This window comes from Lepus europaeus, chromosome Y (genome assembly GCF_033115175.1).
Source record: "Lepus europaeus isolate LE1 chromosome Y, mLepTim1.pri, whole genome shotgun sequence".
NCBI lineage: Eukaryota > Metazoa > Chordata > Mammalia > Lagomorpha > Leporidae > Lepus > Lepus europaeus.
In genome coordinates, this window is record NC_084851.1 from 8520870 (window position 1) to 8547933 (window position 27064).

The window sequence follows — 27064 nt, forward strand, 5'->3', positions numbered from 1 at the left end:
ACCGCTGCAGTGTCCAGTACTGGGCCAGTCCAGGGCCACAGCACTGCCTGGAGCACTCAGTTCTGTGACAGCGCAGAACCCGCAGATGTCCCACAGCCATGAGGGGCCTGTGTGGAGCTCATGGCTCTGAAGGTTTCCTATTCTGCCACAGTGCGGTGAGGCCTGCTCCCTGGGCTCCGTGTGAAATAAACTCGGCTGACCGGTGGCTTCAGTCGTCCAGGGGGGACCTCTCCAAGCCTTCCCTCTGCTAATCCCCCTCCCCAGTCTTGTAATTTTAATGTTACAAGTAAGTAAACAGGCAGGCGTCTGAGAAAAGCAACAGTGTTTTAGGGTGAAGCGCTTGCTTCCTCTTGGTGTTGCACAGACATCCTGAAGAAAACCTGCAGGTTTCCCTTGGGGCCAAGGCTGACTTGATGGAGCACTCTCCATCCAGTCGTGTTCAAGTAACCTCTTTTTAAAATGATTTATGTATTGGGAAGAGTTACAGCGAGAGAAGGAGAGACATCGAGTTAGGAGGAGAGCTTCCACCCAGTGGTTCCCTCCCCAAATGCCTGCAACGGCCAGGGCAGGGCCACGTTGAAGCCAGGGGCCAGGAGCTGTATCCAGGTCTCCCACGTGTGTGTAATGACCCAGGAACTAGGATCATCATCTGCTGCTTTCCCAGGCGCATTAGCAGGGAGCTGGATTGAAGTGCAGCACCTGGGACTTGAACCAGTACCCATATGGGATGTTGGCGCTGCAGGTGTTGGCTTAACTTGCTGCACCACAGTGCCATCCCACAAATAACCTCTTCATAACATCACTTTGGGGGTTGGATTTCAGTGATGAATTGTGGGGAGACCAAAACATCCAGGATATTTGTTTTTCTGAGTTCTGTGAACATCATAGCAATGATTGAACCTGAGTAGGGAGCTATGTGAGCCCTCAGTCTGTGGCCATTTCAGAGAGGAGCCTCTTTGACCTGGGGACCTGCTGCTGTGGGAGACAGGCTTGTGATGGGCGTCTGAAGTGGGAGAGGCAGTCGTGTGCTGCTGTGCCTTTAACTGACATCTGGGTGGTGTCTGGAGACCTGAAGCTTCCTCCTGCTTTTGGAGTTGGGAGTCCAGTGTAGAGCACAGAGAAACAACTCCTGTTCTTCTTGCAGACTTGTGGTGAGTGCACCATGGATGGAGTAACCCAATTCAGTCACACATCGCTCTGCTATTGGAGGAGTCCTATTACTGTAAGTCTGAACAAATTTACCTGGTGATTTTTGTCTGGAAATATTTTTTCAAAGCAATGTTTTAAACACAGAGAATGTAGGGTGTAGATGTTGGATTGTAAAGTGACACTTGCTTCACCCTGGGAAAAGCACTGACACGTTTTTCCATGGTGGCTGTGCCATTGTCTCCTGCCAGCACCAAGGAAACTTCCTGTTCCTCACCCTCCTGCAGCTGTTGTTTTGTTCTTGCTTTGTGGTCTAGCAGCCCTAATAACAATTTTAGTGGCCATGTAACCATTTATTTGACTGTTTTTAGTGGAGTTGTTTGTAGTTATTTTTTATTTTTAGGAATCTCTGTGTATTTTGAATATACATTCTTTGTCAGATGTATTTTGTTAACATTTTCTCCCAATCTGTGGCTTCTCTTTTGTTCTCTGCACATAATGGGTCACAGAGTAGCAAATTTAATTCTATGAGGTCCCTGATATTAATTTTTTTGGGGGAATTGTCTTTTGTGTTGTGTGTTAAAAGTAATTACCAAATGCCAGGACACATAGATTTTCTTCTGCTTTTAGTTCTTGAATGTTTATAATTTGCATTTCAAATTTTAATGTATACACTGATTTGAGTGACTGTACATGTAGTAAAGTTTGTGTCTACATTCAGTTCATTCTATATTGTTTCTCAACAATTATTTCATCATTTTAAGAAAAGACATAGTATTCAGGCTGGCATTGTGGTGTAGCCAGTAAAGCTGCCAAATAAGATACCAGCATTTCACATGAGTGCAGGTTTCAGTTCTGGGTCTCTAATTCTGATCCAGCTTCCTGCTAATGGCCTGGGAAAGTAGCAGAATATGATCCAAGTGCTTGGGCTCCTGCCACCCACATGGGAGACCAGGATGAAGCTGCTGGCTCCTGGCTTCACCCTGGCCCAGCCACAACCATTGCAGCCATCTGGGGAGTGAGCCAATAGATAGATCTTTCTTTATCTTTTACACTTTCTCTTTCTCTGTCTGCCTCTCTGTGACTCTGAGTTTCATATACATAAATGAATGTTAAAAAGGAAAGAAAGCACATATAACATATTCTGGACTGCATGCTGTTAGATATGTAATGTGTAAATATTCTCTTCAAATTTTTAGATAGTGAAACAAGAGGTGCACATTTGACCTCCTGTGCCTCAGTTTCCTGGCACTTAGCTGTTATGTAGACTTTAGAATGTGTGAAGTGATGTCTTTTGTGTGCTAATGGATGGTAGTTAGAGGTTCCTGGACAGCCCCATGCTGCCTGGTTGCCAGGAGAACCAACCCTGTGGTTCCAGGTACAAAATTTTAGCCTCTACCCCAACCTTTTACTCAACTCTCAGCCTTTGTGGAGAGAACTGAGTCAATCATTAATGAATGGCCATAAAGTCCAAAGGTATGGGGTTCAAACAGCTTCTGTGTTGCTGAAGATGAGGAGGTGGGAGGGAGGCTGCACATGGAGGGTTTGGGAGCCCTGTACTCTGCCCTGACTGCCTGGCCTGCACTTGTCCTCTGGCTGTTCATGTGCAGCCTTAAGAGAGCTGTGTAATAAGCTGGTATTGGTGAGTGCAGTGTTCCCTGGGTCCTGTAACTCTAGCACATGATTGAAACTGAGGAGGGGATTGTGGGAGGCTCTGGTTTGTGACAAGTTTGGACACAAGTCATTGGTAATGTGGGAACTTGTGAGTGACATCAGAAGTGGTAGCCTTGTGGGACTGAGGCCTTATCCTGTGCTTCTGATGCTATCGCTAGGCAGACTGCATCATATTTAGACTGAACTGTGGGACTCCAGTTGATGTCTGAGACCCGGAGTCTGGTCGCAGAGGTTCTATGTTGGATATTGGAGAAATAATAGGTGAAAACAGTGGAGTTTTTTCCCCCTAATCTGACAGCGTTTTCAGCTGTCTTTATGGTGTCTTCAGATGTTAGTTTTGAGGTAAATCCAGTGTATCTGGTCCTACTACTGCTGCTTGTGCTGTAGGTGTCAGATCTACAAAACAGATGCTAAATCCAAGGTCATGAAGACACCACTTGTTAAAGACATCCTTCTTTTAAAAATTATTTCTAAGTCTATATTCATATGAGAGAGAGTGCTAGCGAGATCATGCTAGCTCTCATTTTCTGGTTCACTCCCCAAGTACTTGATGGGATGTGGGGGTGCTGAAGTGGGAGCCAGGGGGAATATTCTGGGTTTCCTGGCTGGATGACAAGCACCCAAGCCCTTTTTCCATTATCTCTGCCCCCAGGCTCTGCATTAGCATGAAGCTGGATTTGGGAGCAAGAGGTGGGCATCAAACCCAGGCATCGCAATGTGGGACACAGATGTTTCAGCTGATGCCACAGGCACCAGGCCAGGTGTCCGCTGTGAAGATATCACACTTTCTCTGTCTTAATGCATTGGCTCATTGTCAAAAAACAGTTCACTGTAAATGTGTGGTTTTTTCTGTACTCTCAGTTGAGTTCAGTGTCTTCCTTTCTTTGATTTCCATTGTTCAGTGTTAAGATTTGAAATGGGGAAGTGTGAGTCTCCTTAATTTATGTTTCTCTGTTCAGGGTTGCTTTAGCCATTTAGGTAGCATCCCTTGAAATTCCATGTGAGTCTTGGGATAATTTTCCCAATACATTGCCCATGGAGAAGACATTTTTGGCTTTCCTCAGCAGGAAGGGCCCAGTCTCGCCTGTACGACCTGCAGCCCCCTGACCAGCAGAGGCTCCCCTCTTAGATTTATGAGTCTGTGGCCACTGGCATCTGGCTGCCTGCCCACCCTGCCTCCTCAGGGTCCCCTCAGAGGACTCCTGGGATTTCTGAGCACCCAGAGGGGCCTCCAGCACCCCTTCCAGCCATCCTTTTTAGTTCCACACTTCTGGTTCAAGCAGTGCTCTTCCTCCTGTCTTTCTCCACCAGGCCTGCTGGCTGCCATGTGGGCCTCCCAAGGCTAGTGCTGGCCCTGGCCAGTGGGTCCAAAGGCAGAGCCATCAGGGAGGAGGGAAGCCTGAGAGGAACAGGCACATGTCAGGACTATGGGTGTGCTGCTTGAGTGGTGTGTGAGAGGTGGCATGAGTGGCAGGGGAGGCCCTCTCCAGCCTCCAGCCCGACTCTCCGGAAGCTCTGGCCACCCACTCCAGCTCCTCCTCCTATCCTCCTTTCCCTTCCTGTCCATGTCCTTTTCCAGAAAGCTCACCCACATGCCCACCTGCTGCTGCTTCCTGCCCCTGCCCTGCCCACCACTGCCATGGCCTGGCTGCTCTTGCCTTACCACCTGTCTCCCTCCTCTCTCTCCGCTATTCTCTCTGCTTTCTCTCCCACTGCCAGCCAATTGGGTCAGGCAAGTCTATCCTGTCCTGAGAGCCCCAGGCCACCCTTTGACCTCTAACCAGATCCTTCCTCTTCCTCGGAGACCTCCATTTTCAAGCCTGCCCAGACAGCTGTTCTGTGACTTGACAGGGGCCCCTCAGCCCCAAAGCCTCCCCTTCATCTGTGACTTTCTGTTGTGTGGTGAGCTGACACCTCCAGGTGTGACACTGGTGAAAATTTGTGCCCCTCTGGGTCCTGCTCCTCTCCTGTTCTATAAATATCTATAAATACACACACATACCCACACATACATATATATGTGTATATATATATATATACACATACATATATATACATACATATATATATATATATATATATATATATATATATATATATATATATATATATATATATATATATGGCTGACACAGCCTCGCCTCTAGTGTTGGGAACCAGTCACCATACTGTCCTTGTGGAGTCTTGTGGCTCAGTTACAAGGGATGCTACCACCCTGACCTATCACTCCAGTGTGTGCCACTTCCTGTGAGCCGCCCTGTCCTGCCCATCCTGTTGACAGCCAGCCCTGTTCCCTGGCCCCTCCTTGTGTGGCATGGGGTGCTGTAGTGGCAGCTGTGTGGTTCCCTGACCGTCACCATCAGTCCTGCTGTCTCTTGGCCTGGAATAAAGCCTGTTTCCACACAACAGGAACACCGTCTTGTGTCCTCTGTGGGGCTCTGGGTGAGGGGAGGTTTCAAAGTTTCCCCCTCAGGGTGCTGTGTGGGAAAGGGTGCTGTCCAAGCTGTGGGGACAAAGGCCCCTTCCTTTCCTAGGAGGCTTGGAAAGTGTCTGGAAGTTTCCTAGTTCTCAGTCCTCTGAATCCTGCTCTGACCACCAAGGGGGAGGACCAGAAACTCAGCCTGGAGTCAGGCTGTGGGACTGGAGGCTTGCACTATAAAGGCAATGACAGGTTAGGGTGGGCTAGTGCTGGAAGTTAGCACCCTTGGATGCTGACACGTGGCATTCCCTGCATCCCTCCACCATTAGCTCAGAGCCTGTGTGCCACAGGGCAGAATTGTCCCTTGCAGCCCCTGTGGCAGTGCCCCTGGAGTCGCAGTGTAAGGAGACTAGCCTGGAAGATGCCTCTTCATCCCACTGGAAGCTCAGCACAGCACAGCAGGCTGCCTGCTGCTGGCAGGCCCTGCTGCCCTGTGCAGTGCCCACCTGCAGCACAGAAGACCCTGGGCCCTGCGACAAAACTGCCACACACGGGGCCAAGCAATATGGCTCAATCTGTTTATTTCAAGATAAAAGAATAACAGGAGCCACATCAGCAGGGTGCCACAACCCTGTCTCCACCTCTTTCCTGGGCCATAGACTGTCAATAAATAAGTTTCCCAGCTCCAAATAATTAAGACCTCCTCCTCATTTGCAAGCTCCAGCCTCAGCTATGATACAGGGGGTGGCTCTACCCCCAGAATATACAAAATGTTACACAAGTACAATATGTACATGGGGGCGGGGGTGGGGGAAGCCCATTGGCAGCAGCTGTTTCCCCTCATCAGGCCTACAGTTAGCCCCAACTGTCATAGGGCCTGACAGAATGCTGCCTACTGCCCTGCCTGGCTGGTGTGCCTCTCAGTAAGAGAACAGGCACCCCTGCATCGACTGCACCAGCTGACCTTTTGAGGGCTGTTATCTGTGCCTCCCAGCTGGCCTGCCTGGGGGCACAGGCACGGAGTGAAGAGCTGGCCCAGGCCTGGCCTACCATGAGTGCCACCTGTGCTAAGCACCCAGCCTCCAGTTAGCCTCAGCTTGCCCAGGCCACTCTGCCATTTGGGGACTGGGAGCCTCCCTGAATAAGGGACTGCCCTTGCCCAGAGATGACCCTTGCCCAAATACCTCTGCCCAGAGATGACCCTCACCAAGGAAGATCCTCATCCAAAGATGCCCTCCTCACCCAGAGATGCCCTGGCCCGTAAGTGACCCTTGGCCAAAGATGACCCTTACCCAGATACCTCTGCCCAGAGATGACCCTCACCCAATGATGTCCTCATGCCCTGGGTGCCCTGCCTGGAGATGACCTTCACCATAGGATACCCTCTTACCCAGGATTGCTCCCACCCAGAGAGGACCCTCACCCTATGATGCCCTCCTCGCCCATATACCCTTACCCATGATGCCTCTGGTCCAGAAATGACCATTGCCCAAGATGTCCTTGCCCAGGTGTTCCTGCCAGCAATGACCCTCACCCAGATGCCCTTGTCTGAAAATGATCTCACCCGAAGATGCCCTTGGCCCAGAAGTAACCCTTGCTCATGATGCCCCTGCCCCGAAAGTGACCCCTGCCCAGCAATGCCCCTGCCCAGCAGTGACCCTCACCCAGATGCCCTCCTCGCCCTGATGCCCTTGCCTGAAATTTACCTTGTCTGAAGATGCCCCTGGCCCAGAGTGACCCTTACCCATGATGCCCCTGGCCTGGAAGTGACCTTGCCCAGCGATGCCCCTGACCAAAGATGAACCTCACCCAGATGCCCTCCTCACCCAGATGCCCTTGCCTGAAAATGACTTCACCCAAAATGCCCCTGGCCCATTAGTGACCCTTACCCATGATGCACCTGGTCCAGAAGTGACCCTTGCCCAGCAATGCCATTGCCCAGATGCCCCAGCCCAGCAATGACTCTCACCCAGATGCCTTCCTCATCCAGATGCCCTTGCCTGAAATTGACCATGTCCAAGATGCCCCTGGCCCAGAAGTGACCCCTGCCCAGTGATGCCCCTGCCCAATGATGACTCTCACCCAGATGTAAAATGTAAATGACCTCACATGAAGATACCCCTCCCCCAGAAATTACCCTTACCCATGATGCCCCTGGCCCAGAAGTGACCCTTTCCCAGTGATGCCCCTGCCTAAAGATAACCCTCACCCAGATGCCCTCCTTGCCCAGATGCCTTTGCCTCAAAATGACCGCACCCAAAGATGCTCCTGCCCCAGAAATGACCCTTACCCATGATGCCCTGGCCCAGAAGTGACCCCTGCCCATCACTGCCTCTGCCTAAAGATGACTCTCACCCAGATGCCTTCGCCTGAAAATGACCTCATATGAAGATGCCCCTGCCCTAGAAGTGACCCTTGCCTAGTGATGCTCTTGCCCAGGTGCCCCCGCCCAGCAATGACACTTACCCAGATGCCCTCCTTGCCCTGATGCCTTTCCTGATATTGACCTTACCAAAAGATGCCATTGGCCAATAAGTGACCATTACCCATGATGGCCAGATCACCCACCCAGAGATGATCCTCACCCTCTGACACCCGCCTCACCCAGATACCCTTGTCCATGATGTCCCCTGGCTGAAGGGAAACTCACTCAGACTGCCCTTGCCCATGATGCCCCTGTCCCGGGAGTGACCCATGCCCAGCAATTTTTGAGCAGGTACACCCGCCCAAAGATGACCCTCACCCAGATGCCCCCCTCACCCAGATGCCCTTGCCTGAAAATGACCTTGCCTGAAGATGCCCCTGGCCCAGAAGTGACCCTTGCCCAGCAATGCCCTTGCATGGAAGCCTTCACCCAGCAATGACTCTAACCCAGAGATGACCCTCACCCTATGATGTCCTCCTCACCCAGATGCCCTTGCTTGAAAATTACCTCACCCAAAGATGCCCTGGTGCAGAAGTGATCCCTGCCCAGCGATGCCCCTGACCCAGAGTGATCCTTGCCCGGATGCCCTCCTTGCCCAGATGCCCTCGCCCATGGTGCCACCTGGGCCAAAGTGAACCTCTCCTAGACTGCCCTTGGCCCTGATTTCCCTGGCCTGGAAGTAACCCTTTCCCAGCGATGCCCCTGCCCAAAGATGACTCTCATCCAGATGTTCTTCTCGCCTAGATGCCTTCACCTGAAAATGACCTCGTGTGAAAATGCCCCTACCTCAGAAGTGACCCTTGACCAGATGCCCTTGCCCAGAGATGATCTTTGACCAGATGCCCCTGCCCAGAGATGACCCTTACCCAGATGCCCTCCTTGCTCAGAAGCCCTCACCCATGATGCCCTGTGGCCCGAAGTGAACCTCACCCAGGCTGCCCTTGCCTGAAGATGCCCTTGTCCAGATGCTATTGCCCAAAATCTCCCTGGGCCTGGAGATGCCTTCATCGAAGATGCCCTTGCCCAAAGATGATGCTTGCCCAAATATGCCCTCCTCACCCAGATGCCCCCACCCAGAGATGACCCTCACCTGAAGATTCTCCTTTCCCGGAAGTGACCCTTGCCCAGTGATGACCTCACCCAAAGATGCTGCTGGCCCATTATGATCCTTGCCTAGATGTCCTCACCCAAAGATGCCCCTGGTCCAGAAGTGACCCCCACCCAGAGATGACCCTCAACCACTGATGCCTCTGGCCCAGAGTGACCCTTGCCCACATGTCCCTGCCTAGTGATGACCATTGCCTGAAGATGCCTTTTGTGCCCAGATGCCCTCGCCCACAGATGACCCTGGCCTGAAGATGACCCTGGGCTGAAGATGGCCTTGCCCACAGATGCCTGTGGCTTGGAAATGACACTCGCCTGATGCTGTCCTGCACTGGAGATGTCCCTGCCAGGTCATGGCTCTTGCCTGCTCATGTCTGTGCCTGCTGATGCCCCCACATGATGTTCCCGGCCAGATTATGCCCTTGCCAGGCTGACAGTTAGCGATGAAAACTACCTGGCTGACTTGCCCAGGGAGATGAGCACCCCTTAGTCTTGGCTGTTCTGGGGGCCACACAAATGCTGCCTATGTTGGTTATGGCCTCTGAGGATGGAGCTGGAAATGAGGAGGCCCCAGGAGCCCCTGGGGGTCCTCCAGAGAGCCAGCCTAAAGAGTCCTTTCTCTCCCCATCAGGGGTTCTATCTAAGGAGGGAAGGGAACTGGGAAGGAATGGCAGGGGATAGGGTGGCTAGCAGGGGTGGAGTGGCAAGGATTGGGTTGGGGTTCTCCAGGCTGACAGCATCTGGTGTTAAACGATCATGATCTTAACATCATCATGCTCATCAGCCCGGTAGAAGAAGGGGATGCAGGTGTTGTTGCCCAAGCCTGGACGCTCCTGGGGGTACTGGATCTCCTGCAGCAGCTTCCTGACCTGCTGCACAGTAGGGTTCTGGGTGGACAAACCCTCCCCAGCCTCTCCTCACCCAGTCTCCATGGTGTCAGCGAGGCTCACCTTGCGAAGATCTTTGGGAAGATGGAGGGCTCTGAGCAAGCTGCCAGCTCCTCTGCTCCAGTCTGCCCTCCCTGTGGCCAGGGCACTCTCCTCACCAGCCTGCAGGTCAGCATCATTCTGGAGGGCTGGGGACCCAGGAGCAGGATGGTCAGCGTGGTCTGGGGTGGCAGCCAGGACTTGGCCCTGCCACTCACTGCGCTCACCCATAAGCTGCAGCATCAGTTCCTGCAGCTGCAGGAGTTTGATCTGGAAGGAGAGGTGCTCAGCACCCCTGCCCGTGTCCTTGTCCCCTGCCCCAAGAGGCAGCAGGGTCCAGGGCCCCTATCTTCACGTCCTCCTGTCCTGGGCCAGCCAGCTGGTGTACTCCATCACAGTGCCACTTCGTCAGCACTGCCCTCTGGTTTTGGTGGAAGGCAATGTGCTCTCCTGCAAAGAAGGGGTGGTGGAGTAGCGCTCAGAGGTGGGGCACACCTGACCCCCATGCAGCTCCTCCCTCTGCCAGGGCCCTCAGCTCCCGGCTCACCGATGGTGTCCATCTCTCCAGAGAGCTGGATGCAGCGATGTTCTAGCTCCTCTATCTGCTTTCGGAGCTCTGCTTTCTCCCCCATCACCTCCAGAAAGCAGATCTGGAGCCACAATGATGGGATCAGGACTTGGCAGTCACTGGCCCCACCCCCACCCTTCCTAGCCCATGGTGGGAGAGAACCCCTCACCTGCAGCTTCTCAATGGCCCTCTCAAGGGCCTGTGGGTCTCCCCAGACAGAGTCACCCCCAGTCCCAGAGGCTGAGGTCTCAGGCTCCCCTTGTGATGGCATGGCAAGGAGAGCCAGGCACTGGCAGCGAGCCTTCTGCTCCCTCAGCTGCCTGCAGAGCCGGGCCTGCTCTTCCTCAGCTCAGGCAAGATCTGAAGTAAAGAACGTCACCTAAGGGCAAGAGGTGAATGAGTTCGTGTGTGCAGGTGCACCTGCTGTTCCTGGGTGGATTGATATCTGACCACTGGCTCCCAGGTTAGGTGTGAGGTCAAGAAAAATCAAAGTGGGGGGGATCAAGATATAAGAATGTATCACAGAGGGAGGCAGGCAAAGGTGGGATGGAGAGGGCACAGGGCACAGCCTGGCTTACCACAGCCTCTTGGCCCTCCAGGTATTCCAGGAGGGGCAATTTGGCCTGAGGAATTTCTTCCTCCTCCTCCCCATCTCCTGAGGGCACAGCCAGAGGGATCCCAGATGATCTAATGAAGGAGGGAGGAAAGCTCAGGGCTCCCCTCAGCGCCCACCCTCCCTGGGAGACCCAGGGCAGCGACTGCCCTGAGGAGAGGGCTCAGCCATCCTCAGAGTCTCTCTGAACTCAATGCTGTGCTGCCAAGGCCCCCTCCTCCCCCTACAGCTGTGTCCTCTCCCATGGGAGCCTCACTCACCCTCTCCAGGGAGGGCCAGGAGGTTCAGCTGAGCTTGCAGCTGCTGGTTTTGCTGGGCGGCAGCCTCCAGGTGCTCCTAGGGGCCAGGAAGAGTGAGAAGGCACACAGGTGGCAAAGTCCTCCCACTCAGGGGCCCCACCCCATGCTCATCAGCCCCTCTCCTGGGTCTCCTGCAGCTCTTGGCGAGCCACCTGGACCACCACCTTGCCCTGCACCTCCTCACGCTGCAGCTGGTCCATGAGCTGCATCTGCAGCAGAATCTGCATGTGCAGTGCCTCCTTCTCAGAGCTCAGCTGTTGATAGGCAGCCACATGCTGCTGGTAGGTGGCCACATACTGCTGCAGGTGGACCAGGTACTTCTGAGCCTCCTGGCTCTTCAGTTCCATCTGCAGGGAGACACAAGGGGGGTGGGAGAAGCATGAGGGCAGGTGTGGGTTTGCTAACTGATTACATTGGTTGCAGGGGGTGGCACAGACCCATGTCTCCTGCACCCAGCCTCACACCTCATCCCCCTCTTTCCCATCACTTTAACTTGAGGCAATACACTAGAGGGAAGGTATCATCTTTAGGGCACACTCGTGTCTAATACTTTACATGCACAATCTCAGCTAATCTTCAATACCTGTATAAGGGAAACACTGCTAGGTTCCTTTGTCAGGAATCTGAAGATTATCAAAGGGTAGCCTTTGTGTAGTGACCAGTAGAGCTGGGTGACATGCCTCTCCTGGGACAATGATGTCCAGACCTGGGAGGAGCCTGGGGCTTCCAGCTCTAAGACACACAGGACAGTCGACATGAAGGTCATCTGTCACTCCAGACTAGAGAAGCCTCCCTCCTGGGCCTAGCACTGCTCTTCCCAGAGACTTGTACCTATGGCCCAGTCCTTTGCAGCCGAGCTGAGCATTACCATTTCCTTCAGCTCTCCCAGCTTCTCCTGCAGCTAGCCAAGTTTCTTGGCCAGCTCGTTCTTGACGTGCTTCTCTGCCTGCAGTGAGCTGATGAGCTCTATGTTGTCATTGCTCCGCACAGAGAGAAGCAATCCGCTGCCACCCAAAGCTGCTGGATCCATATCCCAGAACTGGTGCCCACCTTCCACAGTGTCAAGAGGGCTGTAAACTCGGCCCCTCCCCTCCGACAGACATTTGGCAGGGTCTTGGCTCACAGGGAGCCTTCCTAGGTCTACACCATCCCCTTTGAAAGGGGGGGAAATGAAGGCCCAGAGGGAAGTGTTTTGTACCAAAAGGCCTTGTCCAGGGAGGCTGAACACACCAGTCTCACAAAGCCATCTTGCAGCTCAGCCAGCTTGAGCTTGAGCTCCCGGTTCTGCAGAAGCGCACAGCTGATGGTCACCAGGTCACTCTGCATGCGCGCCAGGATCTGCTTGCGCTCCTTGGCCTGGTTGCCCCACAGCTCCGCCTCCTGCTCCAGCTGCAGCAGCCACTGTTCCTGCTGCTGGTTCAGGCGACTCAGGCCTTCATTGTCCTGCATCTGGACCTGCAGCTGTCCCACCAGGCTCTCCAGCTCCTTCTACAGCTGCTCAGCCTCCGCCTGCAGCTGTTGTTCTGCCTCCAATGGCCCCGCTGGGGGTGCTGGGGACTCCAGGGTGGGAGACTCAGCTGAGAAGTGAAGCAGCCATCAGAGGCCCCAGCCTCTGGGTTTTCAAAAACTCCTGTCTTGGTCCTTAGCTCCTCAGGCAAACTGCTTGCCCCTACCTTGGTGCTGGCTTCTTGGCTAACAACTTTCCATATTCAGATGATCATTATCCTTCCAAGCCACTTTCACAGAGTGCTTGACCATACATGATGGACAGTGGGTACGCCACCCCTATTTACAAATGAGGTCACCGAGGCTCAGAGATGACAAGACTTGCCATCCCCTGGTGCAGACCTGCTTCCTTCTGCCACAATACCCCTCGCTGGGGCAACTGACACCCATCCTGCTCCCAGGCCACCTCCGCCCCTGCTTACCCATCTGGCTCTTGAGCTCCAGCACATGACTCAGGCTGCACTCCTTCTCCTCCCTCAGTGTGCAGAGCTGCCCAGAGCACAGTGAAAAGAGCCATGAGCAGGGGCCACCACCTCCCTCTGCACCGATGCTGCCCCCAAAACTCAAACATGCAGCCACCTCTGGCTGCAGGCCACAGCAGGTGCACTTGATGTGCCCATTTACAGACATCCAGAAAGATCAAGTGAGCTGTACATGGGGGCCTGCCTCACCTTGGCAGACATCTGCTGCATTTTCTCCTGCCACATGGCACGCTCTTCCTCCAGGCCCTCTGCATACTGGTCCCTGTCCATCCACAGTCGTCTCTGTGTCTCCAGAAGCTTCAAGAATGGATGCAGAAGTTTGGAGGAAGTGTCATGAATCCTCACCTATCCTGGTCACCTGGGGCTCTAGTCCTCACACAGCCCCCCTCCTCCTGCCAAGCCTCACCTGTTGCACGTGTTTCTCCAGCAGGGCCCGCTCTTCCATTACCTGCTGAAGCTGCTGCTTACCATCAGAAACACCAGACTCACTAGAGAACTGAATGGGTAGGACAAGCTGAGAACTGGAGAGCTCCCACAGCCAACACAGGACTCAGGATCACAGAGAAGGTAAAGTGTTGGCTGGGGCTCCCAGATGAAGCAAACAGGCTCATGGGGAAGCTGTACCAATGGCATGGATAAAACAATGGTTTGGGTGTGTGTGTGGTGCAGTGAGTAGGTGCTACTAGGCATGCCTGCATGCCATAGCAGAGTGCCTGGCTCCAGTCGTGGCTACTGCATTTCCCACCCAGCTTCCTGCTACTGTGCAACTTAGGAAGCAGCAGGTGACAGCCTCCTGGGTTCCTGACACCCACACAAGAGGTCTGGATTGAGTTTCAAGCTCCTGGCTTCCATTGGACCCAGCCCTGGCTATTGTAGGCATTTGGGAGATGAACTAGTGGATGGAAGATCTCCCTCTATCTCTGTCTGACTTTGCCTTTCTAATGTAAACTGAGATGCTAAAATAAAATTTTTTGAAAAGCTGTATCACTGAGATTCTGATTTTGTAGGCCTAGGCAGGGGCTCTCTGTGCAGAATTCTAGCAATTTTGGGAGGTCTATGGCAGGGCCAGAATAAGGATTCAGAATTTCCAGCTCTTGGCTGGGGTCCTCCCTGATAGTCCCTGGGGATGGTGGCCCCAGCAGGCTAGGGCTAGGGTTTCATGGGCTGCAGCCTCTTACTTGTTGCAGCAGCAGCTCAGACATTTCTAGCTTCTTCTGCAGCTCCTCCATGCCCAGCTGCAGGGTCTTCTCTATCACGAGGACTCAAAGCCTCTCTTGGAACTCAGAGTTCTGCTGTTTCAGGTCCTCATTGCTTTTGCTATGGTGAGAGGTGGCAGCAAGAGGAATGAGCAAACAGAGAGGACAACTTTGGTGACCAACCCACATTCTTGCTGCACCTCCCAAGAACCTTGGTGTTGGAGGGGTCCCCAACAATCAGGTCACTCACGTGGCAGGCCCGAGAGAGAACCTGAGCTGCCTGAGGCCATCGCATGAGCTGGTGGCACAGCTGGCACCAGAGCTGGCTCTGCACACTTCCCAGCCTATATAGACACTTCCTCCTCATGCTCCCCAGCACCCCTCCCCTCATCACCCATACTAAGGTCCCCCAGACTCCTCCCCAAACCTTCCCCTTCTTACTTGTTCTTGCATAACTCCAGTTTGAGAGCATCTCGCTCTTTGGTCAACTCCTTGTTGTGCTGCAAACACAGAAAAGCTACTTCAGGACTTGGCAGGACCACAGTAGAGCTGGGGTTCTGGTCACAGTGGCTACAGGAACCATGCCACAGCCACACTTGCACACCCTCACTCTCTGTCAAGGCACTGCCAAGCCCAAGGTCCTGTTGGTTTTTCTAAGAGCTTCGTAAGGGCAGAAGAGGAAGGGAAGGAGCTCTGACTTCCTCTGGCTAGCAGAGGCTCAGACAGTGGGCAGCACTGTCTCTGGACAGTGTCCTGTCCCCACAGGTCTGAGAACATGCCAATCCTGCCCTGGCTCCCTGCCCACTCCCTCTTGCTCTGGGAGTGGAGTAGAGGGGACATCCTAAGTCACCATCCTTTCTTTGACTCTCCCCACAGAAACAACAATGCTGTTACCAGCATCACTGTGTAAACCTTTCCCAGTGCTCCACCTGGCACCAGGCTAACAGCCCTGTTTTATTCTCACAGACACCCTAGGAGGCAGTGACTACGCCTCCTCTTTGCCGAGTGATACAAAGCAGAACAAAATGTAGTGCTTGTCTGAGATCTGAACATCCTGGTCGAATCCTCTGGGCCCATTTTTGCCCCTAGGGAGGAGGGCACAGACATGGAGGGAAATCAAGTTTGTGTTTGAATCTTCTGTTCACTTGTTGAAGGGATGGTGCAACATTCACACAGTCTACAACTCAGCAAGAACAGAGGTCAAATGACTCCCAGCCACCATGTTCCTCTCCCTGGGGTTTATGGCCCCTTTCCTATCCTAACCAGCCCCCTCCATGGATGATAACTGGCATGTTCTTCTGCGCCTTCCCAGCCCAAGCACCCCCTTCTCTCAGCACTTGGACTCCAGTGCTCACTGCACAGCCACCTGCACTCACCACCCATCTCAGTCCCAGGTTCTTTTTCACCAATGAAAGCCACATGAAATGGCTTGGACTGCATCTGGGCCACTCCAGGCTGCAGAAGGGACCTTTCCACTCACTCCCTGCTTGGGAAAGCCAGGCTGCTAGTGGCTCACCCTGTCCACCTGCTTCTGCTGTGTGGAGACGACAGACAAAGTCCACTCCTGCTCTCCAACACGCTGGTGGGTAGTCTTCAGGCAATTCACAAGGTCCTCAGACTCTCCTGGAATCAGAGGGGTTGAGATGGAGCCCCAAGGCCTCCCCTAGAGGCCTGCCACATGCCTGGCTGAAGGAGGGAGGTGCTCAGTCCCACCTGCTTTCTGCCTGGCTGTCTGTTGGGTGTGAGCCAGGACTGACTGTAAATCTGCCTTCTCAGACACAAGAATCCCAATGGTTTGAATGTGAACCTTTAGGAGGAAGCCAAACAAGTGCTCAGAGTGAGAGAAAGGACTGTTGTCCTGGGGGATGCGAGGGGCCACCACACCAGTCACTCACCTGGAGTTGTTCTCTTAAAGCCCCCTGTTCCTTGGCCAACTTTTGCTGACATTCTTTCTTTTGCTATAGGAAGAGAAAGGAAATCTGCCTTACTGGGGGAGGTACAGATGGCATGGCAAAGGACACGTCCCCGGAATGCCACCATGGTCCTGGATGGGCCCACTGATGAGATCAGATCTCAGGGACCCTGGAGGGGGAGGGGGTGGGGTGCAGACCCAGCAGCCATGCAATGAGCAGAAATAGAAGTCACATTACTTTTTCCACTTGATCCAGAGCTTCTTGCTTCTGTTGTTTCTGTGAGGAGAGTCAAAGGAAGGAAGGTGACTAAGGATGTCCCCTTGACTCCACTCCCAGAGCAAGAGCGGGTGGGAAGGGAGCCAGGGCAGGATTGGCATGTTCCCAGACCCTGTCCCGAGGCTCCCAAGGAAAGAGCATATGGGTCTTTGCTAGTTTTTGTTCATAGCTATGGAACTGCATCTGAATCAGGATTCTCCTAAGGCGACAGTAAGGTGAGCCTCCAGAAATGGAATGTCGAGAAGACGGGCCTTCCGCTAGGTTTGGATTTACAGGGGTGTGCTCATCGTTCGACAGCTCAGCACATGCTACATAGGGGTTGGGGCTGCTCTTAACAGCAGGGATACAGGAATGAAAAGCACGGGTAAGATCCCTTATCTCCCTGAGGTTTATGTCCCAGGGAGTCTGGAAATCTTGGATTCTTAGAGCTAAAAGAAACTTTTGACAACCACCATTTCCACCTCCTTGGGAAACTCAAGCCCAGGGCAGAGAGGTGCTTGTCCAACTCAAAGCTCAAGTCAGGGCCTGAGTCAGGGCAGGGACACAAGGCTCATGGCCAGTGCTGAATGAGAGGCCACAATCCCAGGGCTGTGTGGCCAGGATACAAGCAGGGGTTTCTGGAGAAGAGAGGAGGCAGAGAGGGCAGTGACAGAACGAGAGCCATGCTGCATGCTCCATGTTCTGGGGTCCCTCCAGCTGAGACCTGGCCCACCCAGTACCCCACTCTCCCTCACACCAGGGGGTCCCAGCCCTTTTCTTCAGAGCCCTGTGGAGAAATGGAAGCCCAGGGTGGGCAGCATGGAATCAGGGGACCCCACTGGGCTCTTACCAATTCCTCTATGGTGTTACTGAGTTTGTTAGATAGCTGGAGTCCAGGGCTACTGCCAGCTCTTGGAACTGGCTCTGAGGCACATGCAGAGAGCAGGAGTTGCAGGAGGGTTGGGGGAGAGGTAGAGAGAGCAGTTATTGGTGCTGGGGGGCATGGGCTATCTCAGCTGGCAGTGGGGCACCCAGCCCCCACTGGGAGAGGGGAGGGGGACTGGCCTGCAGAGCCACTCACCTCCAGATCCTTCATGTTAGAAGATGTGAGGCCCTCTCCATTGATGTAGGACATTGACTAGAAGAGACAAAAGCTCCTGTGGAGATGCTATGCCCTCCACTGCCAAGTCCCTACCCTCAGACTGCCTCTCCTCCCCCACCACCTGGCAAACTCCTCTGCCCAGCTTGTCCTCTTCCTCCCCTGACTCTCTATGCCAGCTTCTCCTGGGTCTCATCACTATCCCCCTCCCTTCCCATGTGCTGCTCTTCCTACTCTTCCTGCACCAAGATAAAGTGTCACCATTCTCCTGGCCATGTCCTCCATCTGCATGGCTTCCAAGAAGAAGCCGTCACCCAGCATGCCCAACACTGCCCAGCAGGTCAGTCTGTCCCAGGATCTCCCCACTCTCTCAGCAATCCCAGCCTCCATTTCTGTAGTTTCCTGTCTCTCCTCCCTTTCTGAGTCCCAGTTTCTGGGACACCTCAGACACAAGACCATTGAGCTGCTGAGCAAGTTGATGCAGGCTCTCTGTGGATGGCAAAGTCCGAGGGACAGGCACACAGAAGTCAGGGGTGCAGAGGCTTGATGCAAAAGAGGTCCTGAGGCCATGGCCTGCCCTCACTCTCACGGTTTAGGGACTGCTGCCCACACAGGAAGACACTCACTTGGTCTCATCTATGAGGACAGGGCCATGGTCAACTCCATGTTTCTGAGGGAGAAGAAAGAGACAGTGATCACCTGATTTCCAGTAAGAACCACCCAGGGATGGCAGGAGCCCAGTGCTTTCCAGCAACCTGCCACTGCCACAACCTCAAGAGAAAACCCCATCTTGGCCTCCCCCATCCCAGTGCTCAGGAAGGGTGTCTGGCCCTGGGAACCAAGCTGCGGGAAGAAAAGAGAAGAGAATGCAAAGCAGGTGCACTCCTCTGGGAAGGGAGATGGTGCAACCATATGGCAGTAGCAGGCACAAGGACAGTGGCACAAACCTGAGTTGGTACCATGCTAGTTAGACTAGTGCCAGGGGATGCTACACCGCCAAGTAACATGGTGGCATAAGCAGAGGGTGGTGCAGGAGCAGCGCGGTCTTTGGGTGCCTGTCAGAATAGAGCAGGGGGTTAGGGGGCCATGCAGGAGAGGAGGTGCCTCACTGCCATGGACACAAGGGTACAGGGCAGGTAGGACAGATGTTGTAGCAGTCAGAGTGACAGTCACACATGCTGGGATCCACAGGGGTTGTGGGAATGGCTTGCCCAGGCTTGGGGACACATGACATCTTCTCAAGTGGCCAAAGCTCAAAGGAAGGGGGCTATGACCTCCATGGACACGAAGCTCTGGTTCTCCTGTAGCACAGCAAGGGCTCTGACCTCCGGCAGCTGCAGCAGGCAGAAGGAACGGGCACCCACATCAGGGAGCACCGCAGTGTCTTCCAGAAAGCCAGTCTCTGCTGCACAGTGACCCTAACTCTAGGCCCCTGCTGGGCTGAGGCTGCTGGTGGTGACGGGGCTCCCTCAAGGTAGCTCTCTGCTGCTCCTCTCTCCTGCTCTCCACCCTTTCTCCCTGCCCTCCTCTCTGCCTCAACCATCAGCTGTTTTTTTCTCCAATGCAGGCCTTTTCAAGGAAAAATGTTGCCCAAGAAGCCTCTCCCTGCTTTCTGGAGGTAAAATCAACCACAGCCGCCTCATTGGCATACCTCAGCCCAATCTTGCAGCTCCAGAAACACCTACTCTACCAAAAATAAGCCAGGAAATCACAGGTAAGACATCTGCCCTATGACTTGGCATACTGGCAATCATGGCAACTCATCCCCAGGAAAATCTTCTAGGAAACAATGCGGGGATCTAGTACTTGGAGCCATGGAGAAGCCTCTCCTCCTCTCCCAGTGGGACCCCCTCCCTCGTCCAGCCCAATCCAGCTTCTTCCCAGGCTCAGGCCTAACTCTCAGTCCAAGCATCTGGCTCTAGAGACCACCTCATGTCAGCAGGCTAGATCGCCACAAACAGCCAAGATGGCTGAACAAGTGACAGCAGCCAGGGAAGCTGAGTGGAGGCAGGGATTTGCTGCCTGCTCTCTTGACCCTTCAGCCCTGGACTCTGAAAACCCCAATCACTGCCTCCTTAGAGTCCAGGCTGCAAAACCTACAGATGAGATGAGGCGTGCTGAGTCTGCAGTTATACCGTGACCATGGCCTGGAAGCCACTGCCCACAGCGAGTGTTGTCCTCAGAATCCACTGTTGCCTTCACAATGTCTGTGACTGCAGAGGGCCAGGCATGAGACTTTAGAGAGGCTGCACCCCCAGCCATGGACCCAGGCTCCAGGTCCCTCTTAGCATCTTAGTTCTCACTGAGCTCTATTTTAGACACAGAAGCAACAGGGGAGTGGGGAGAACACTTCTCTGAGCAGTTTCCTTGACTTGTTAGGTTTATTTTATTTATTGGAAAGGCAGAGTGACAGAGAGAAAGGGGAACTCAAAGAGAATCTTCCATCCACTGGTTCACTCCTCAAATGGGCACCATGGCCCAGACTGGGCCAGGACAACCAAAACCCAAGAGTCAGAAACACCAATCAGATCTCCCATGTGGTGGCAGGGGCTATCTTGTGCTGCTTTCTCAGGCACATTAGCGGGGAAGTGGATCAGAAATGGAGCAGCTGGGACTCAAGCACTCACATGGGATGCCAGTGTCATAGGAAGTGGCTTAACCCACTGTGCCACAACACCAAATCCTCTGAGCAATTTTAAATATAGGTACTGCGGCCAGTGCTGTAGTTTAGCAGGTAAAGCAATCGCTTTCAGTGCCAGCATCCCGTATAGGCACCAGTTCAAATCTCAGCTGCTCCTCTTCTGATCCAGCTCTTTGCTATGGCCTGGGAAAGGAGCAGATGGCAGCCCAGGTCCTTAGGCCCCTGCACCCATGTGGGAGACCTGGAGGAAGCTCCAGGCTCCTGGCTTCAGATCAGCCTAGCTCTGGCCGGTGCAGCCATTTGGAGAGTGGACCAGCAGATGAACACCTCTCTCTCCCTCTCTCTTTCTCCCTCTCCCTCTCTTTCTCTTTCTCTCTGTTTCTGCTTCTCTGTATTTTCTGCTTTTCAAATAAATAAATAAATAAAAGTTGAATCTATGTACCATGATTATTTTGTGTACAACCAAGGTCACAATTTTAAGTCTTAGGGTGAGAGTTTAGTCTAGCAGTCAGGATGCCAGATGAGAGGCCCACATATCACTTCAGAGTGCCCGAGTCTGATGCCTAGCTCCAGCTCCTGATGTCACCTTACTGCTCATGTGAACCCAGGGAGACACAGTGATAACTCAAGTAAACTGAGCTCCTATAAGTCATATACACAGTTGTCAGGACTTCTCTGTGCCTGTGCCCTGCCCAGACTATGTCACTTGGTGTCTCCTCTGAGGCAATAGAGTCACAGCCCCTGGCCAGACCTACCTGGGTGGAAGCAGCCATGATGGTTGATCAACCACCTGTCCCTTTGCCCAGGCTCATATGTGGATCAGCCCTGCTACACTGGCTTGGCTGAAGGCCCTGGGGCAGTTAGACAGGAAGTGCCAACATCATCAGGTTATGGCCTACCTAGCCCCTTGTGCCTGTGCCCTGCCCCTCCCCCACTCCCAGGCTCCCTGCATCCCTAAAAGGTGTTCTATGACCTCACAATGCCACCTATGACCTCATCGCTTCCTCTGCCTCCCCCATTCACCACTCAGATGAATATTACCCACTTTTAATCTTCACACAGGCCTCAAACGCCACCTCCTCCAGCCACAAGTCCTTTTGGAACCCACCTCCCTCACCTAGCCATGCAGCTGGCCTATTGCTGTCTTTCCCCTGCCCCTCTCAGAGGACTCTTTCACCTCCATGTTGTCTCCTGTCTTGTTCTTCTACTTCCACCACTGTGCAACCAATGCCTTTGCCATCCATGGGCCCAGTGAACATGGTTGAGTGTCCCATCTGATTTGTGTCAAAGAGACGAGGGGCAGGCAGAGTGTCCTAGCCACTGGTCTGTCTGGGTAGCCTCACATCCTTGCTGGTTAGTTCCTCTGGAAAGCTAACTTCTATCCTTGTGATTATAAAGCCAATTCATTTTTTTCTTAATTCTACCTTCTCTACCCTCAAACTAAAATGGAATTCAAAATTTGAAAAATCATTAACTTCCATCTGATCTACTTGCCCAGAGGGCAAGACTTAACAGCATTTGTATTTTTTCAAATCTCTCCTAGTCTTAACTGCACTGGGCATTCAAAACCCCAAAACCCCACAGACCTGCTCTGAAAGTTATTCCCAAATTACCAAATCTTTGAGGTGTGCCTTAACCTCTCCAAGATGAGAAAAGACATGAGGGGAGGGAAAAAATTCAATTAGCCAAGCAGGAGAGGAAGCAGACATAAGCAGACCTAAGATTAATGGCAGCAACATAAAACAAGCCAGTGGCAGAGGCTCCCCCAAATGAGACAAGCCTCAGGGACATGCATACCTGAGAGAGAGCAACCCAGAGAGGGGGTCTCGGCACTGCATCCCTTTCCACTTGTCCTATGGGGCAGTGCTACCCCATCAGAATGGTTAAGGTCGAACACCAGCACCTTCAGTATGTCCTGAATGTAGAGGCAGTGAAAAGGGAAAAACAAGGGCGGGGAAGACACAGAGATGTGCCTCAGAGAGAGGTGAGGATGTCGGGGAAGAAAAAGGTGCAATCAGGAAATGAAGGCTGAGGAAGAGCAGAGATCCACACCGTGGTCCCCCAGGCCATCCTCTCAGACTGGCCATTGCTGCCTCAACTGACAGAGGGAAAAGTCCCCAGGCCCCAGAGTCATATAAAGTGCAGTCACGGACCAGCACAGCTCTCAGACCCTTCCCCAGACACAAGCCTCATTCTCCATGTTAAAACCAGACTTCTGCATAAGAGTTCACTTGAATAAGGGAGGCAACACCTGAACAATTAGAAGACACTGTTCAAATATAATAATATCTGACCGTCTGAAACTGAAGCCCAGGGGAGGATGTGACTTTTCTGAGGTCACCCACAGCCATGACCGCATCCCAGTGCCTGGGGCTTCCTAAGGGAACAGCCCAATGGCCAGGGCTGCTCTCATTGGCCTGGCTTTTCCCGAGGCCGGGGATGAGGAAGTAGCAAATACCAGCGACTATGAATGGTTACAAGACCCTGTATTCTGGATTAATAAGAGAACAGCAAAAACTCTCAAACTTTGTAAGTAAAATATCAGCCCTATCTATTTTACAGATGTGGAAAGAGAGGCCCAGAAAGTTTAAACAAATTGCCTTAAATCATATCCCTAGCAGAGGGAAAGAGAGGATTCAAACCCAGAATTCTTGACCAGTATCTAACACTCCCTTCCACCATCTTCATTGTTCTCTGGATCCCCAACCTCCCCAACCCCCTATTGTCCCTTAGCCCCCTAACCCCCAGGAGCCTGGCCAGCCAAGACTCACATCCTCAGTTGAGTGACAACCCCCAAAAGTGGTTGTCTCAGCGATATTGACATTTTAAAGTTTTTTTTTTCTTTTTTGCTCCTGCAGGACCACCAGGCCTGTTCTTCCACTGATACTCTCTTAACTGGAAAGGAAAAGTGGTTCAGACTCTGGAATGCTCTAAGCCCCTGCGGTCACATCCTACTTCACAGTGTTCACAAAACACTCTCAAGTCTACCATCTGACTTTATGCCAACAACAACCCTTCAAGGGGCTGGAACAATCAGTATATGTCTGAAGAACTGACAACAAGCTTTAATAAAAGGGAATAATGGAATTTAAAATCAGTTTCTAACTCTCACTTCTGTGGTTCTGCCAAGAATCAGCAGCTGCCATGGGAAAACCAGAGGTAGAGGTAAAAGATTAAACATTATGTCATCAAGAATTGTACTTTGTGTGGTTTGGAAACAAGACAATGGGTCTTTTCTTCCATATCAGAACCTCACAGAACTTCGAGGGTCACCCCAAGTAGCCCTGGAAACCAAGGAGAAAGAGTAGAACCCAGGCATTATTCCTGCATAGGGCCCATTATAACCTCACAACAGGTTCCTATCCAAGCCACAGGGCGGCCTCACCAAGCTGCTCCCTTGCTCCTCTGTGGCAATCCCCTCACCCCAGCTTCAAAAACTCCCCTGGCGAGGCTTCAGGCTATAAAGTTTAGTCTTCTAAGGTCTGTTCCACAGAAGGTAATGCAGCTGTCACTCGAGAGAGCCCTGACTGTGGGGCACTCTCTGCTCCCAGGATCAGGGAAATTGAATGTGAGCCTGAGAATTCGCACACCGCCCCCCCCCCCAAATGTCTCTGCAGAGTAGAAACCTGGGGGAAAATCAAGCCAGTTTTCCCACAGTCACCCAGAAACACTGCCCACACTTCCAGCTCCCCAGGGAACAGGACACATCTCACACTGTCAGTGTCTGAGCTGAGGAAGGAGGTCCCCAAGTCCCCAGTCTCCTTGCAGGCGGAAGCAGTATGGGGGTGAGGCCTCTTAGGGGACTGGGCCGGGAAATCAAAGCCCGAGCTTGAGGTAATGACAGTCCTGAGGGCGACTTGGCCTCAGTGCATTCCACTCTGCCCTCCCTATGCTCTGCGCAGGGGAGGGGCGCGAGGGCCGGGACCCAAGTCCTTGGAGACTGCAGCCCACGGACCCCAAGGAGGTCCAGCTTCAGGAGGCAAGAGGCGAGGTCTGAAGCTGGGCCGAAGAGCCCTGGGAGCCAATGGCCCAAAGTCACCTGGGGGCAGCGAGCGTGTGTGGGGGCTGGGCGCTGAGGGGCGGGGCTGGCTGAGAGGACTTGGGTGGGGAAAGCCAAGGGGCGCCAAGGGGCTCGACCTGAGTGTCTCAGGAGCCACACAAACCCTGACTGTAGACCGGCCGTCAGAGGGGCAGTGGGCTGGGCCGGGGGGCACGACCCGACGTTTTACCTTTTTCTTGGCAGCAGCCAGTTTGCTCTGTCTGGTTTCTTCCGACATCGCAGGGCGGGGAGGAGGCAGGGGGAGGGGGTCCACATCACCAGGATCCCAGCAACCAATGTGAATTGCTCCCGGCTACTACCTCACAGATGTGTGACTGAGCCAGGAGATGCAGGTTCAGGGCAGAACTCGGCCAGGCTGGGTGGGCGTGGTCTCAAGACCTCAAGCCCATTGGTCAGTGAGAAAGACGAAACAAAGAGGGGCGCGGTCAGATCTCTGCCTGTTCTGAGGCGTCAAAATGGGAGCTGCCCCTGCAGCTCTGTCACCGCCCACTCTGGGGGCGGGGCGATTTCCCTTAGGTGTGCGCAGCTTTCTGGGAGCCCTCTCATGGCATCCGCCACAGAATTCTAGCTAGAAGGATGTCTTCGTGCCCCACACAGTGGCAGTCACAGCTGCCCCCAGCCTCCCCCGCCCCAACCGTAGCCAACAGGTGGACCTTCTTCAGTTTCCTGGGCAGACAAAACTCCGGGAGGCTCCTGAGCTGTCTTTCAGAATCCCTATCAGTGCCCCCTGAGGAGCGTCAGCCAAGGTAGGTACCTGCCATACCTGCCACTCTGCCTGCTCAGGATCACATCTGCCCGGTGCACCAGCCGCACCTGGGGGGCGCATCTGGGACCTCAGGGCCAGGCCCCTCCCTCTCCCTACTGCAGCTCCAGACTCCCTCTTTCCTGTTTCTGTCCTTATGCCAGCTGGCTTCTCTCCCTTCCTAGCCAGCCTCAGGACTCACTGCCGCTGCCCAGGGCCTCCGTGGCTGAGCCTGGGGGTTCTCGGGACAGGATCCGTACTCACTAGCAGACATGGGTACCCTCTGGAGCTGTCAGAGAGGCCAGGGAGTTTGTGGTTGATGGTGTAGAGGCTGGGAACTTGGAAGGTGTGGTCATGGGGCAGCCAAAGGCCTTTGAATTTCCTCCTGGGCATGCCACACCTGCCCCAATCTGAACTATGTTGCTGGGGGCAGGGGGAAGGGGGTATCCAGCCCCCCAGCCTGGGAGCTCCACCACAGGCCAGGGGTGACAGCCAGGGGTCACCTCATCCCTTGGGTGTGTAATTGAGCAGTGGCCAGGGGTGAAGCCTCTGGTTGCTTGATGACCTCAAAGACTGAGAATCCTCTGCACCCTATCAGCCCAGGCGAGGCAAGAATGTGCAGCCTCCTGCCTCCCTACTGGGTGTTGTCACACCTGCTACTGGCTGAAGGGTCCTCAGCCCCAGATGAAGCCCCATAGCCAGGGCAGGTCAGCTATTTGGAATTCCGCCTGGCTGGGCCATAGAGTTGTCCCAGGGCCCCACCTGCCAGTCTTCGCTGGCCTCTGACTCTCCCTCTTCTGCTTTTCCCAAGCAGGAAGGGCCCAGCCTCACCTATACGACCTGCAGCCCCCTGACCAGCAGAGGCTCCCCTCTTAGATTTATGAGTCTGTGGCCACTGGTATCTGGCCGCCTGCCCACCCTGCCTCCTCAGGATCCCCTCAGAGGACTCCTGGGCTTTTTGAGCACCCAGAGGGGCCTCCAGCACCCCTTCCAGCCATCCTTTTTAGCTCCGCACTCCTGGTTCAAGCAGTGTTCTTCCTCCTGTCTTTCTCCACCAGGCCTGCTGGCTGCCATGTGGGCCTCCCAAGTCTAGTGCTGGCCCTGGACAGTGGGTCCAAAGGCAGGGCCATCAGGGAGGAGGGAAGCCTGAGAGGAACAGGCAGTGTCAGGACTGTGGGTGTGCTGCCTGAGTGGTGTGTGAGAAGTGGCGTGAGTGGCAGGGGAGGCCCTCTCCAGCCTCCAGCCCGACTCTCCGGAAGCTCTGGTCACCCACTCCAGCTCCTCCTCCCATCCTCCTTTCCCTTCCTGTCCATGTCCTTTTCCAGAAAGCTCACCCACATGCCCACCTGCTGCTGCTTCCCACCCCCACCCTGCCCACCAGTGCCATGGCCTGGCTGCTCTTGCCTTACCACCTGTCTCCCTCCTCTTTCTCCGCTATTCTCTCTGCTTTCTCTCCCACTGCCAGCCGATTGGGTCAGGCAAGTCTGTCCATCCTGTCCTGAGAGCCCCAGACCCCCTTCGACCTCTAACCAGATCCTTCCTCTTCCTCGGAGACCTCCCTTTCCAAGCCTGCCCAGACAGCTGTTCTGTGACTTGACAGGGGCCCCTCAGCCCCAAAGCCTCCCTTTCATCTGTGACTTTCTGTTGTGTTGTGAACTGACACCTCCAGGTGTGACACTGGTGAAAATTTGTGCCCCTCTGTGGTCCTGCTCCTGTCCTGTTCTATAAATATCTATCTATCTATCTATCTATCTATCTATCTATCTATCTATCTATCTATCTATCTATACACACACACACATGCACACACACACGTGGCACTGCCCCTGGAGTCACCGTGTAAGGAGACCAGCCTGGAAGATGCCTCTTGACCCTACTGAATGCTCGGCACAGCACAGCAGGCTGCCCACTGCTGTCAGGCCCTGCTGCCCTGTGCAGTGCCCACCCACAGCACGGCAGACCCTGGGCCCTGTGACGATGATGCCCCTCGTCCAGA

The 27064-nt window shown here is 53.8% G+C and overlaps 1 pseudogene; it reads right to left on the reverse strand.

The window, feature by feature from the left end:
• Positions 1–9514: 9514 nt before the first annotated feature.
• LOC133754073 (golgin subfamily A member 2-like) lies at positions 9515–24543 on the reverse strand (annotated as a pseudogene).
• Between the last annotated feature and the right edge of the window lie 2521 nt (positions 24544–27064).